At 43.1% G+C, this 15,058-nt stretch overlaps 1 protein-coding gene across 2 annotated transcripts in view; it reads left to right on the forward strand.

Annotated features, from left to right (window-relative positions):
- Positions 1-15,058, forward strand: part of p2ry6 (pyrimidinergic receptor P2Y6) — an 81,507-nt gene that overhangs the window by 50,735 nt on the left and 15,714 nt on the right. The window contains exon 1 of one of the 2 annotated variants that reach the window (XM_008117765.3): positions 10,183-10,971. The exons of the other annotated variant lie outside the window; for it this stretch is intronic. The gene's annotated coding sequence lies outside the window, so the exon portion shown is untranslated. Of the gene's footprint in view, positions 1-10,182; positions 10,972-15,058 lie in introns of those variants that run through there. 2 annotated transcript variants of the gene reach the window in all.

The raw sequence follows: 15,058 nt of genomic DNA on the forward strand, positions 1-15,058 counted from the left end.
CTGCCACACCAAGACAATTAATTGCTATTCAAACTGGCCAACCAAGGATTCCGCAAGGTAGAAAGCGGCCAGGCTTGCAAGCAGCAAGGCTATTCAGTGCTATTCAACCTGGCCAACCATGATTTCCCCTAGGTGAAAAAACCCCCAGGCTTTGAAGCTACGAGGCTACTCTGTCCCATTCAACCTGGCCTAGCAAGGATGTCCTATGTAGAAAGCCGCCAGGCTTTAAAAAACTCACTGGGTTGCTGTGAGTTTTCCGGGCTGTATGGCCATGTTCCAGAAACATTCTCTCCTGATGTTTCGCCCACATCTATGGCAGGCATCCTCAAAGGTTGTGAGGTTTATATATCCGTGGAATAATTTCCAGAATGGGAGAAAGAACTGTGGTCTGTTGGAGGCAAGTGTAAATGTTGCAGTTGGTTACCTTGATTAGCGTTGAATAAAAAGCTCTAAAATCAGGACAGTAAATAAAAAACAACATTCAGAAAACAGGGGAATTCCAGACAGGAAACATTCAGGGCCAGCTAACACCTCCCATTCCTCCAGGCAGGAGGCAGCCAGGCTTTGTAGCTGCAAGGCTATTCAATGCTAATCAAGATGGCCAAATGCAACATTCATATTTGCTTCAAACAGACCAGGGGTCTTTCTCCCACCCTGGACATTATTCCACATATATATATATATATATAAACCCTACATGCCTAGTTTCCAACAGACCTCACAACCACTGATGATATAGATGAAAGGTCAGTGGAGAATGCTTCTGGAACATGGCCTTACAGCCCAGAAAACTCACAGCAACACAATAACATGATACATAAGAATCTATCATTTTTCACCCTTTTTAATCAATATTAAATAGATTCCCCCAGGCAGGAAGTAGCCAGGCTTTGAAGCTGCAATGCTAATCAAGATGGCCAATTTCAACATTCACATTTGCCTCAAACAGACAAGGGTGCTTTCTCCCACCCTGGACATTATTCCACAGATATGGAAACCTCACCTGCCTAGTTTCCAACAGACCTCACAACCTCTGAGGATGCCTGCCATAGATGTGGGTGAAACATCAATGGAGAATGCTTCTGGAACATGGCCATACAGCCTGGAAAACTCACAGCAACCCAATAACATGATACATAAGAATCTATCATTTTTCACCCTTTGTTTATTAATATTAAATAGAAACTCGACTCTAATGCCACATGGCTCCTTTTATCTTGCCTTTGCCATTGTTTCTGTGTCTCTCATCTCAAAGCCGAGCTTGGCTCCACTTCCTTCTCTTGGGTCTTTTATCCCCTGGCGTCTGCTTGCAGCCTGAGCCTTGTGTTCCAGGCTTTGTGTGGCACAAGGATGTGGTCACTGGACAGGTCAGATTTGCTGATTCTATCTCTCAAACATTGGGTTTCGTGCCTTGGTGCCCGACTTGCCAACATCCTTGTTTGGCTTCCTTGGGCCGCCTATATAGAGTGCTTCTATGAGAGGCGTCATTGGCATTGCCATCGCTGGGATGCCCTCCTTGATCTCCGCTTGCTGCTAGACCTCCTGAAGTCAAACAGTGGTGAGTAATACATAGCCTTGGGGAATGTTGCATTACCCGGTGGAGAAGGCCACTCAGATTAAATCATGCATATATATTTAGGGATAAATTGCATTTCCAGTTTTAATAATATGCAATAAACCTTTGAAATAGAGTCTCTGTGCTTCGATCTGCAATGCAATTAAGTCAAAAACTTGATCCCTCTTTTGCTAAGTGAGATCTAACCATGGCTTGTGGCATGAACGATTTCAGGATTTGACTTGGCAGATTGGTGTGGTCCTTCATAGAGTTGCATTGGAAAACCTAGATATTCCTAGATATAGAATCATAGAATAATAGAATTGGAAGAGACCTCATGGGCCATCCAGTCCAACCCCCTGCCAAGAAGCAGGAAATCACATTCAAAGCACCCCCAACAGATGGCCATCCAGCCTCTGCTTAAAAGCCTCCAAAGAAGGAGCCTCCACCACACTCTGGGGCAGAGAGAGAGTTCCACTGTTGAACAGCTCTCTCACACAGTCAGAAAGTTCTTCCTAATGTTCAGGTGGAATTTCCTTTCCTGTAGTTTGAAGCCATTGCTCCATTGCGTCCTAGTCTCCAGCAGAAAACAAGTTTGCTCCCTCCTCCCTATGATTTCCCCTTACCTCTTGATCCATGGCCCTCATCATGTCTCCTCTCAGCCTTCTCTTCTGCAGGCTAAACACGCCCAGCTCTTTAAGCCGCTCCTCATAGGGATTGTTCTCCAGACCCTTGATCATTTTAGTCGCCCTCCTCTGGACACATTACAGCTTGTCAACATCTCCCTTCAACTGCGGTGCCCAGAATTGGACACAGTGTGATTCCAGGTGTGGTCTGACCAAGGCAGAATAGAATAGAGGGGGAGCATAACTTCCCTGGATCTAGACGCTATTCCCCTATTGATGCAGGACAGAATCCCATTGCCTTTTTTAGCAGCCGCATCACATGGTTGGCTCATGTTTAACTGCTGTCCATGAGGATTCCAAGATCTTTTTCACACGTACTGCTGTCAAGCCAGGTGTCCCCCATTCTGTATCTTTGCATTCCATTCTTTCTGTGATGTATCTTGCATTTGTCCCTGTTGAACTTCATTTTGTTAGTTTTGGCCCATTTCCCTAGTCTATTAAGATCATTTTGGATTCTGCTCCTGTCTTCTGGAGTGTTGGCTATCCCTCCCAGTTTGGTGTCATCTGCAAACCAGATGATCGTGCCTTCTAACCCTTCGTCTAAATCGTTAATAAAGATGTTGAACAGAACCGGGCCCAGGACGGAACCCTATTGATGGCACTCCACTCGCGACTTCTTTCCAGGATTACAGATCCACCTAACTGTAGTTTTGTCTAGCCCACATTTTACTAGTTTGTTTGCCAGAAGGTCAAGGGGGACTTCGTTGAATGTCTTACTGAAATCCAGTTACAGCGTTCCCCACATCTACCCAGCTTGTAACTCTATTGAAAAAAGAGATCAGGGTTAGGGTTAGGGTTAGGGTGGCATGACTTATTTTTGATAAATCAGTGTTGCCTATTAGCAATGACCACATTTGTTTCTAAGTGTTCGCAGACCACTTCCTTAATGATCTTTTCCAGAATCTTGCCTGGTATCGATGTGAGGCTGACCGGACGGTAATTGTTTGGGTCGTTCTTTTTTCCCTTCTTGAAGATAGGGACCACATTCGCCCTCCTCCAATCTGCTGGGACTTCTCCCGTTCTCCAAGAACTCTCAAAGATGATTGCCAGTGGTTCTGAAATAACCTCAGCTAGTTCCTTCAATACTCTTGGATGTAGTTGATCTGGCCCTGGGGACTTGAATTCATTTAGAGCAGCCAGGTATTGCTGAATGACTTGTTTCTCTATTTGGGGTTGGATTTCCCTGAATCCTTCGTCCACTCCATGAGGTTGAGAACGGTTTACTTCTTTAGCCATTTGTAGGTCCCCCAGCATGAGCCTGTAGCCAGTATATGATAGATGTTAGCCTACTAACTGGTTCCTGCAGAAGAGTGCTAGTGCCTGACTGGACTACATCTCCCAGGTCTCCACAGCATTGAGTCATGTCGGTTGAAGTGGTGTAAAACTGCACTAATTGTACAGTGTGGATATTGTTGAAAGGCCTGCAAAGACTGAGACTCCAAAGCAACCAATTCCAATGAAGAGGACTATAATGAAACCATCCGTGTCTGGTGGGCATCCAAGCCTCCAATGAATGAGAGTCCCCTAAATTCCACCATCATATGATGCTGGAGTAGCCAAACCTGTGGAGATCTACACTGTAGAATGAATGCCATTTAGCACCACTTTTACTATCATGACTCAGTGTAGGTATCTCACCAAATTACAACACCCAGGATCCATCGCATGAGCCCTGGCAGCTCAAACTGTATCACTTCTATAATGGAGATAGATGCACTCCAAGCTAGTGTCCAAGAACATCTCACCCACAGATGTCATCTTTCTCGACATCTCCCCTGTGTTTTCTTTCTGTTCTTGTTTTCTGCTGCATTGCAAAACCCAGAGATTTTCCCATTATGTACATCTGCATTTTGAAAATGCCATTTCTTCTAATCCATGCATTGATTTCCCCAAATTGACAGCTGTTTCCCCATTGTGCTCGCTCGCTCGCTCTCGCTCTCTCTCTCTCTCTCTCTCTCTCTCTCTCTCTCTCTCTCTATATATATATATATATATATATATATATATATATATATATATACTGACTACATTTATTGAAAATGTATGCATTTTCCCTTGGAGGACATTCCTTTAAGGCTTGGAAGAAGATTCAGCTGGCATATATTTAATGAATGAATGAATTGTTTAATGTACTAGCCATAGGCCATGACATCAATAATATACAACCTTTATAAACACTTTCCAATATAAACATTAAAACTTATTCAAAAAATTAAAACTAGCTCTTAAAATTATGATGGCAGAAACATAACAAGGACAGTGTCTGATTTGTATCATCCCAAACCATTTCCATTTCCATTTCTGACCTCAAGTATGGATTTTGCTACTTTAGCTCTGAACTTTTGGGTTGCGATTGCAAATGTAGCCACCTTATGTGTTATGTTTTTGGAATGATCTGCTAGCAAGTCACAGATCGCAGCAGATTGTTGCCATGCTGCCCTTTCTTCCAAGAGTGTTCCCAGGAGATTTTTCCTAGGATCATTATACAAGGGACAATGTAACAGATAGTGTGTTAGATCTTCTTTTTCCTCCGTGCCACAAATGCAAAGTTGTTGGACATAGGGGATCCCTCTGTATCTTCCCTCTAGCTAGTTGGATGGCATTGTTTGGAAGCGCAGGGCTGTGAATGCTTTCCTCAGGGCTGCAGACGTTAGCTCTTGAAGATATTGTTGACAATATTGGTCACTCTTCAGTTGGGGATACCAGGTAGAGAAACCTTGCTGTTTGCTAATCTGCAAGTTGTCAGCTGCATCCATCTTTGAGATGGATATATATATATATATATATATATATATATATATATATATATATCCCAGCAGTATGCATTTTTAACCAGTTGGATTTTCAAATAGAGCAGGGTTACTATATGCGCATTACCTCTTTGAAGTGTCTTCCAAGCATCGGAAATACATTCAATTTAAAGGGGCATTGCTTTCACCTGCAGGAGGTAAAACATGCCTCTTTTTCACGAGACTGTTGAATTTGCATGAGATTCTTCCCCTGCCCTGGATCTCTTTAATGGTTAAGAACTTTGCCTGCGCTCTATGTAATGTGTGGAGATGGTATAAGGCAAGACATAGTCAAATCAAACACACTTCTGTGTTCACACAAATGCCACAATATACCCTCGCTACTTTTTCCTAAACTAGAATGGAGACAAGGAACTCCTCACATTCACAATTTTGCAGCAACAGCTTGCAGCGTCCGTGTCAGTAGGGTGGAGAATCCACTCCAGGTTTTGAAGGAGCTTTCCAAAGTTTTGCAATCCATTTCTGCCTTGTTTCAGCATATTGGAGAGCTCCTTAGAGGCCATTCAAACCCTGTAATAGATTCACTGCTCTTCCAAGGAAAACAGGAGTCTTAATAGACCAGAAACTATAAGAGTCAACACTGTGCGGCGGCAGCTAAAAAAGCCAATGCTTTTATAATCTGCATCCATAGGAAGAAAGTGTCAAGATTGAGGGAATTCATAAGTTCCTAAGCTTTGAGAAGACTGAAATGTTGGAAAGGAGGCCATGTTGTGGAAGGAGCAAGTTTGTTTTCTGCTGCTTTAGACACAAAGCCATGGAATCAAATTGCAGAGAAAGAGATTCCACCTAAACATGAGGAAGAACTCAACACTTAAGGGAATTGATAAGTGGCATTTACTGCCTGGGAGTCCAGTGGAGTCTCCTTCCTTCTCTGGAGGTTTTAAGCAGAGGCTGGATGGCCATCTGTTAGGAGTGCTTCAGTGGTGCATTGCTGCCTGGCTGAAGGAGGTTAGACCGGATGGCCCTTGGAGTTCCTTCTGTGATGCTATCATCATGCTTTGACGTTTACAGAACAGTTTTCTTTCTTCTCAGTGGAAGCTGCATCTCACCATCAAGCCATTATCGTTCTGTCTCCTGAGCTAAGGTGCTCAAATCTTGCCACGAACAGAGTTGTATTTACACAGATGAACAGTTAACCAGGAATTTAATTTAATAAGGTAATAAAAGTCAAAATTCAAACTCCTCCTAGGACTAACAACTAAAATTTATAGGAAACGTTAGAGGTTTGACTCAACTGTAGTTCTTGCTTCTTTCACCTTCCTAATGTGTCCTTTCTTGTCTTGTCTTCCATAAACCTTCTAAACGTACAATGTGTTTAGCTTTTGGCTCCTCTGGCACAGGCATGGGCCCTCCAGGTATTTTGGACTTCAACTCCTACAGTTCCTAATAGCTGGTAAAATGGCTGGGATTTCTGAAGTCCAAAACACCTGGAAAAGCACTGTTTGAGAAACACTAATCCAAATCTTTAGTGGTCATCTAAAAGGCTGGACTCACCCAAATTCAACATCTTGGTTAGCCCCTTCAATATTCAGTTTATAACTGGGGTGGTTTCACCAGCCATTCTGATGTGTAATATGATTATATTATCATGGAGGAAGCAAACTAAATCCAAAGGCACTAGATCCTGCCTGACCGTGGAAGCTAACCCTGTTTCCCCGAAAATAAGACAGTGTCTTATATTAATTTTTGCTCCCAAATATGTGCTAGATCTTATTTTCAGGGGATTTATTATTTTTCCACAAAGAACAATTCACATTTATGGTTGAATTTTTTAAAAATGAAAATTTATTATCTACTGTACAGTAGTTGTCATCACAAACCAGCGTAACCAAACTGTGAATCCTTTCAAGAATTTCTATATTATATTTTATTGCTATACTGTTTTTAAATTACTGTTTTAAATAGCTGTTCATATGTAAATTTATGTTGTTGTTGGGCTTGTCCCTGTGTAAGCTGCCCTGAGTCCCTTCTGGGAGATGGAGATGGGATACAAGAATAAAGTTATTATTATATTATTATTATTTCTTGTTACTACCTTTATTTCCATGTACAACGATCTATGATATGTACATTTACCGATCCTGCATGCTTCCAAACAAAAACTTTACTAGTCTTACTTTTGGGGGAGGCCTTATACTGTATTTAGCAATTCAGCAAAACCTCTACTAGGTCTAATTTTCTAGGGATGTCTTATTTTCAGGGAAACAGGGTAGGTCAGGATGGCAGATAACCAATAAATCCCAGGCATTATTGCAGCCATGGGCAAAAGTGGGCCCTCCAGGTGTTTTGGACTTCAACTCCCACAATCCTAACAGCCCACTAGCTGTTAGGAATTGTAGGAGTTGAAGTCGAAAACACCTGGAAATCCCAAGTTTACCCATTCCTGCTCTGTATTGGAGGAAAGCCACCTCTGAGTCTTTCTTGCCTGCAGAAACCCATGAAATTCATGATGTTGCCATAAGTCAATAAGTGACTTGAGGGCACACTTTTTACCTTTGAGGATTTGATTGTTCGTGGATTTAATTAGTATGTTCTTTCTAGGAATCTCTAGTTCAACTTTGTCCATAGAATTATACAGGAGGATCCAGACCTGCTGTTAGGAATGGTGGGAGTTGAAGTCCAAAACACCTGGAAAGCCAAAGTTTGCCCATGCCTGATCTAGACGCTCCCACAGAGTTGTTCTTTGAGTTTAATAAATAATATATATGTATTAAATTACACGTTCCCCCATTGGGTCCCATTACATATAGCATCATAACACATTGTATGGGTTGCTGTGATTTTTCCGGGTGGTATGGCCATGTTTCAGGAGCATTCTCTCCTGACGTTTCACCCACATCTATGGCAGGCCTCTTCATGGGTTGTGAGGTCTGTTGGAAACTAGACAATGGGTTTATATATCTGTGGAAAGTCCAGAGTGGGAGAAGGACTCTTATCTGTTTGACTGGCCACCTAGATTTGCATTAAATGGCCTTGCAACTTCAAAGCCTGGATGCTTCCTGCCTGGAGGAATCCTTTGTTGGGAGGTGATTAGCTGGCCCTGATTGTTTCGTGTCTGGAATTCCCCTGTTTTCTGCGTGTTGTTCTTTATTTACTGTCCAGATTTTAGAGTTTTGTAATACTGGTAGTCAGATTTTGTTCATTTTCACGGTTTCTTCCTTTCTGCTGAAATTGTCCACATGCTTGTGGATTTTAGTGGCTTCTCTGTGTCGTCTGACATGGTGGTTGTGAGAGTGGTCCAGCATTACTGTGTTCTCAAATAATATGCTGTGTTCAGGTTGGTTCTGCTATAGATGTGGGTGATACATCAGGACAGAATGCTTCTGGGACATGGCCATACAGCCCAGAAAACCCATAGCAACCTAGTGATGCTGGCCATGAAAGTTGACAAAACGCATTGTATGTTTTTGTGTATTTACCGCAACTGACATCAGGACCAACAAAAGGACAGAAGAAGCACCATAGAGTTAGAATAACTCACATCCGTGATGGGAAAGTTCCCTGGAATATCCCTGACAGTTTTAGTAAATAAAATACATTTTCCCAGCTTTGTCCCATTCCTTTGAAGTACAAGATGAAGAGGGAAACCATCCGAGCTTCCCTTGCGAAGGAACTTTTTTTTTTGACGTATCAAAGGAAATAAAAGCACTGAATCATAAAAGCTGATGCTTGGGAAAAGCTGTCTTCTCATTATGTACCAGTCTCAAAATAATCTCAAGGAACAGACAAACATGCCTTCCCTGAATTTACATTCTGCAAAAGGATGTGAGACCAGACATCTGGTTTTGGGCTATGGATGAAACAAGCCATAATTTTGGGGAAAGGGTGTAATTTTGGAGAGGCACCGATGCTTGCTCCTATCTTCCCCACACCAAAAAATGTGTCCAAAGGGATGCTTTCAAGTCAACTTACAATGAACCCACAATTTTCAAAGGTTTTTTTCAAGGCAAGGAATGCTCGAAGGCGGGTGACAATTTCTTCCTTTGAAATGCAGTCCCTGGTCATTGCTGGTGGTCTCCCATCCAAGCTGACCCTATTTGTTTGACCACAAAAAAGCAACAGCAGAACAATAACACCATGCAGAGTAGCACAAAAGCAGAAGGGAATATGGTCTTTCTCCCTTGTGTATGGCACTGCCCACCTCTCCATAGTGGAATATTACACATTTCTGCAAAGTGTGGGAAAATATATTCTTGTCGATATATGGTGTTAAAGGCTTTCATGGCCGGAATCACTGGGTTGCTGTGAGTTTTCCGGCCTGCATGGCCATGTTCCAGAAGCATTCTCTCCTGGCGTTTTGCCCGCATCTATGTCAGGCATCCTCAGAGGTTGTGAGGTCTCTTGGAAACTAGTCAAGTGGGGTTTATATATCTGTGGAAAGTCCAGCGTGGGAGAAAGAACTCTTGTCTGTTGGAGTCAAGTGTGAATATTGCAATTGGACAACTTGATTAGCATTGAATAGCCTTTCAGCTTCAAAGCCTGGCTGCTTCCTGCCTGGGGAAATTCTTTGTTGGGAGGTGTTAGCTGGCCCTGGTTGTTTCCTGTCTGGAATTCCCCTGTTTTCTTGGTGTTGTTCTTTATTTATGGCCTGATTTTGAAGTTTTTTTAAATACTGGTAGCCAGATTTTGTTCATTTTCATGGTTTCTTTCCTTCTGTTGAAATTGCCCACATGCTTATGGATTTCAGTGGCTTCTCTGTGTCGTCCAACATGGTGGGCCTTCCCTAGAGAGGAAGCAGCCAGGCTTTGAAGCTGCAAGGCTATCCAGTGCTAATCAAGATGATCAATTGCAACATTCACACTTGCCTCCAACAGACAAGAGTTCTTTCTTCCACCCTGGACATTATTCCACAGATATGTAAACCCCATTTGTTTGGTCCCAATAGACCTCAAAACCTCTGAGGATGCCTGCCATAGATGTGGACGAAACGTCAGAAGAGAATGCTTCTGAAACATGGCCAGAAAGCACAGAAAACTCACAGCAACCCAGTGATTCTAGCCATGAAAGCCTCTGGATCAGCAATACAAAGAAACATCATCATTGTGTTGTCAAACACAATGATGATGTTTCTTTGTATTGCTGATCCAGAGGCTTTCAAGCCAACTTGCATAATACAAAATGTCTAAATCACAGTTTTGTAAAAGATAACACAGAAAAGCGAGTCATCGTGGTTTGAGCATTGGACTATGGCCATCTAATAATGGCCAAAATTATTTGAAAGAAGGCCAGGAAATGTCTATTGGCTGCTATTATCATTATTATCCATTGTGGTTTGAACATTGGACTATGACTCTGCGTTGGATTCCCCGCTTGGCCACGGAAACCCATTGGGTGACTTGGGGTGAGTGAGTCACACTCTCTCAGCCCCATAAAACTCCGTGATTGGGTTGCCTTCGGGTCACCACAAATTAGAAACGACCGGAAAGCAACGAAGGCATAGAGCAGCCTTCGAGTGAATTCCTCCCAAGGTGCCAGTTAGCCGGGCCATTGCGAAAACGAAAAGTGCCCAGATTGCTAAGTCTGTTCTTCTTTCATAAAAGCGTCAATGAATTGGGGGATTAATTGCCACAGAAATGATTGTGTAATTCTCTCGCAGCCGTGACCGGAGGGAGTGGCAGCCGCTGAATAAACTTGCAACTTCCTTTCCTGCCCCCCCCCCCCCCCCCGCCTCCCCATTTCCCCTTCGGGACACTTCATAATGCAACTCACAAAGGAGAAGGAAGCCATGGATGTGTCAATTTCGGATAAAAGCGCGGTGCAGTTGTTGGCAGAGTTTTGCCGGAGGGCAGTCGTCCCACCAAACTTGACAACGTTTTGCCAGGAGCAGAAGCAGTCAGATCAGCCGCGTGGAGCTGCGATTTAGTCCAGGAAATTGCAGGTTCCCCAAGGAAGGGAAGGCGGTTATCCCAGCTAGATATAGGTGAGTGTCATTCTTCTCTCCATAGGGGAGATTGTGCTTTTGGGGTGCGGAAGTCCAGGCAAAGTTTGGAAAAACGGTTTCTTGAAACCTCTGCAACAATTGGAACTGATTAGTAAGTGATCCATGGGGCCCCTGGTGGCACAGTGTGTTAAAGCGCTGAGCTGCTGGACTTGCAGACCAAAAGGTCCCAGGTTCAAATGCCGGGAGCGGAATGAGTGCCCGCTGTTAACCCTAGCTCCTGCCAACCTAGCAGTTCGAAAACATGCAAATGTGAGTAGATCAATAGTTACCGCTCTGGCGGGAAGGTAACGGCGCTCCATGCAGTCATACTGGCCACATGACCTGGAGATGTCTATGGACAACGCCGGCTCTTCGGCCTAGAAATGGAGATGAGCACCAACCCCCAGAGTCGGTCACAACTGGACTTAACGTCAGGGGAAACCTTTACCTTTTTTTAATATGTGATCCATGGGGCCCCTGGTGGCACAGTGTGTTAAAGCGCTGAGCTGCTGGACTTGCAGACCAAAAGGTCCCAGGTTCAAATCCTGGGAGCGGAATGAGCGCCCAATGTTAGCCCCAGCTCCTGCCAACCTAGCAGTTCGAAAACATGCCAATGTGAGTAGATCAATAGGTACTGCTCCGGCAGGAAGGTAACGGCACTCCATGCAGTCATGCTAGCCACATGACCTGGAGATGTCTATGGACAACGCCGGCTCTTCAGCCTAGAAATGGAGATGAGCACCAACCCCAGAGTCGGTCACGATTGGACTTAACGTCAGGGGAAAACCTTTACCTAGTATGTGATCCAGCTGGACCTCCTTCCAGATGCATTGTTCTAAAGAAGAGTTGGAAGGAACCTCAAAGGCTATCTAGTCCAACCCTCTAAAACCATACAGGAATGCCCAAATAAAGCACCCTTCATATATACCCATCTGAGCTTCCATTGGACTATAGAATCATAGAATCTTAGGGACTTCTAAGGCTATCTAGTCCAACCCTCTAAAACTAGGAAGGAACACCCAACTAAAGCACCCCTGAAAGATGCCCATCTAACTTTCTATTGGACTAAGGAATCAAAGATCCTTAGCCAAGTTGGAAGGGACCTCAAAGGCCATCTAGTCCAGTGGTTCTCAACCTGTGGGTCCCCAGGTGTTTTGGCCTACAACTCCCAGACATCCCAGCCATTTTACTGGGAGTTGAAGGACCAAACATCTGGGGACCCACAGCTTGAGAACCACTGGTCTAGTCCAACCTGCAAAAGCCATGCGGGAACACCCAACTAAAGCACCCTTGAAAGATGCCCATCCAACTTCCTTTTGGACTAAAGAATCAAAGAATCTTAGACTTGGAAGGGACCTCAAAGGTCATCTAGTCTAACACTTTAAAGCCATGTAGGAATACCCAACTAAATAAACCTTGAAAGATGCCCATCCAACCATCTACTGGACTAAAGAATCAAAGAATCTTAGCTTTGGAAGGGACTTCAAAGGCCATTCTAAAACCATACAGGAGCACCCACTTAAATAAGCCTTGAAATATACTCATCCAACCTTCTATTGGGCTAAAGAATCATAGAATCTTAGCTTTAGAAGGGACCTTAAAGGTTATCTAACCCTCTAAAACAATGAAGGAATACCCAGCTAAAGCACCCTTGAAAGATGCCCATCTAATCTTCAAAGAATCAAAGAATCTTAGTTTTGGAAGGGACTTCAAAGGCGATCTAGTCTAACCCTCAAAAGCCGCGCAGGAACACCCAACTAAAGCATCCTTGAAAGATGCCCATCCAATGTTCGATTAGACCATCAAATTGTAGAATCTGAGACTTGGAACAGATCCCAAGTGTCATCTAATCCAACCCTCTAAAGCTCTCCTGAAGGATGTCAATCCAAGCACTTTTTAAAGGAGGGTTGCCCAACACCCTACAAAGGTAGTCTGGTTCATGGTCAGAGAGCTCTTATGTTTAAAATGTTATTCCTAACGATTAGTTTGAATCTCTTTTTTTGCAATTTGAATCCACCTGTTCTTATTCTAAGCTCTAGGGAAGCAGAAAACAAATCAACTCCATCTTCACGACATCAGTTAATTATCATGTTACCTCTCAGAGTCCATATACGCTCTGGAATTAATTCAGTTGGCACTACTTTGATTGCTATGGTTCGATGCTACGAAACTATGGGAGTTTTGGTGTTTACAACAGGCATGGGTGAACTTTGGCCCTCCTGGTGTTTTGGACTTCAACTCCCACAATTCCTAACAGCCTACCAGCTGTTAGGAATTGTGGGAGTTGAAGTCCAAAACACCAGGAGGGCCAAAGTTCACCCATGCCTGGTTTAGTCAAAAGCAAACTGCTGCAATCTCTTCTATCTTGTTGCTTCTCTCCGCATTAATAACCTTTGCCATCTAGGCTACATTCTGGTGTCAATTGGCCATCGTTGTGAAATATCGGGGCATATGAAATAATAAGTAAGAGCTGAACAAAATTCTGAGTCATAGAGTTGGGAAACACCCCAGGCAGCGATCCTGAAGTCCAGCCATTCTTCCAGGAAAAATGTGAAGTCCAGGAAGGGGTTCCCTTGTGCATACTGGGCATCTCTGATTCGGTCGTTTATATAGAAGTTGGAAAACTTACATGAGAGAAAGACGTGAATACTGTCAACCCCTTTTCTCCTATTGACCCTTTTCTGGCACCTCTTTTTCTTCCTTCCTTCCTCTCTCCATCCCTTTTCTCCTGTCCTTCCCTCTCCTTTCTTTTCTTTCCCTTTCCTCTCTTCTCTTCTACGTTCCTTGCTTTTCCTTCCCCTGCTTCTCCTCTCCAACACTCCTCTCTTCTCCTTTCTTTTATTTTCTTGTCCTCCCTCTCTTCTACATGGAATTCCCATGGGGAACAAGTTAAACATGAGCCAACAATGCTATGTGGCATTAAAAAAAAGCCAATGGGATTTTGGCCTGCATCAATAGGAGTCTAGTGTCTAGATCAGTGATGGCCAACCTATGACACGCATGTCAGCACTGACGCCTAGCCATTTATGCTGACCCGCTGCCGCATGCAGATTGATTGGATGACTATGTCTTTTGTGGCCAAATTTGATGCGATTTGGTCTAGTGGTTTTGTTGTTTAGTCCATGGGAATTATGCACATTACATATATATATATATATATATATATATATATATATATATATATATATATAATTGTAATATATTATCATATTATTACTATTATATTATTACTAGCTGTGCCCGGCCACGCGTTGCTGTGGCGTTGTCTGGTGGTGTTGGTGAGAAATTGTTGAGGTAGTGGTGGTATTGAATGTCTGTTGTATGGTTGTCTTTATATTTAGTATGTACACCGAAGTGTATTATATGGCAGTGTGGACTCAAGATAATCCAGTTCAAAGCAGATAATATAAGATTCTAAATGGGTTATATAGCTGTATGGAAGGACCTTGAGTCTACACTGCCATATAATCCAGTTAAAATCTGATAATCTGTGGAAGAGGCCTAAGTGAGGCCTAACTGTGCCTGTCCCCTGGGCGGAGTAGGTTGCTAGGAGACCAAGTGGGCGGAGCTTAGCCTTCAAACTGGCAGCAATTGGATAAAAACTATTATTCCTCTCCCTGTAACTAGGACTTCATTTTTCTTTTCTTTCTGTTGTATCAACCTAGAGCCGTGAATGATGGGTTGTGTTGTCAAATTTCGAGGTTGGGGGGCCTGTAGTTTTGTTGTTTTGTCCGCTGCCCTGATGCCATCACTCTTTTATATATAGAGATTCATTATTCATGACTACATTGAAACTAGAATAGAGAGAAATCAGCATGGAAACTGCAAGAGGTACCATAGATTGTTGTACATGGAAATAATGGTGGTAAATGGTTTTTGATTTATTAAATACAGTTATATATTACAATTATATATTTTTGTTATTTAAACTATACATATTGCGAAATTATGGTTTTTTTTCTCTCGAAGTGACACACCACCCAAGTCACACTAGGTTTTTTGGTGAATTTTGACACACCAAGCGCAAATGCTTGCCCATCATTGGTCTAGATCCAGGGAAGTCATGCTACTATTCTATTTTATTCTG

Source organism: Anolis carolinensis, chromosome 3, assembly GCF_035594765.1.
Source record: "Anolis carolinensis isolate JA03-04 chromosome 3, rAnoCar3.1.pri, whole genome shotgun sequence".
Taxonomy (NCBI): domain Eukaryota; kingdom Metazoa; phylum Chordata; class Lepidosauria; order Squamata; family Dactyloidae; genus Anolis; species Anolis carolinensis.